This window comes from Penaeus monodon, chromosome 21 (assembly GCF_015228065.2).
Source record: "Penaeus monodon isolate SGIC_2016 chromosome 21, NSTDA_Pmon_1, whole genome shotgun sequence".
Classification (NCBI taxonomy): Eukaryota; Metazoa; Arthropoda; class Malacostraca; order Decapoda; family Penaeidae; genus Penaeus; species Penaeus monodon.
In genome coordinates this window covers 38,725,590-38,726,546 of record NC_051406.1, presented here as the reverse complement: position 1 = coordinate 38,726,546, position 957 = coordinate 38,725,590, and positions in this window count along the sequence as shown.

The following is a 957-nucleotide window of genomic DNA, read 5'->3' as shown; positions in this document are numbered from 1 at the left end:
AGGTCCAAGAACTCACAGATACATGTGATGATGTAACAACTCCCGTGCAAATTTCGAGAGGTACACTGTGAGGAGGTCAACATTTTTAGAACTGGATTCGTATCTATAGTCAGTTTTACTATGAATTAGTACTCAGCGAGAGAGTGTGCCTTTCGAAGATAAACAAAAAAGTATTATTTACCACACCATATGAGAGGGTTAAAGGCATCCTCATCTAAATGGTAGCCCTCAAAGCATGAAGCAACGTAAATGACGGTTGTTAGGCTTCGACCATATGGAGAAGAATAAGAAACGCACTTCTCAGATTTCGAGTAATAATTTTGGGATGAACAGCAAATATCTGACAGCTAAAAAGCATTATATAAGAAAATATGCCACTACATACACGCCACAGAAAATGAAATTAGGACAGATGAAATTTAACCTGGAGAACACCTTTTACACCCATGAAAATAGCCCTTCCTGTGGAGACTTACCGTAATTACCGTGGTGAGAACAGTATTGTTTTAAAAGGGTGCAAAAGGAACATTCCCTATGAGTCCAGATCCTGAGAAAGTAAATGAACAAATGGATAATAAATAATGCAAAAATAAATGACTAAATTACCATCTTCAATTGTAATTACGCTGAAAGACACGAAGCTGATTCCACTGTGGACTTTTTACACCATTAGGTTATACTGGGAAATGTTTGGGTTTTAAGTACTGTTAATGTGTCCTTTATCCCAAGATTTACGTGTCACCCCATTGCTGATCAGATCCAATTCACGAGAAATACCATCATGAATTTAGTGTCATGAATATTAGAACACAAACGAATTTCTAAGAAAACATACCTGTATACACTGATTAGAATAATGATTACCATATGTTATCTTTCCTTCTACGGTATCCGAGAGTAACCACGTGGCAAATAATCCAGTATTCTTTATTGGATTAAAGCAGTGGCTCCCCGTCA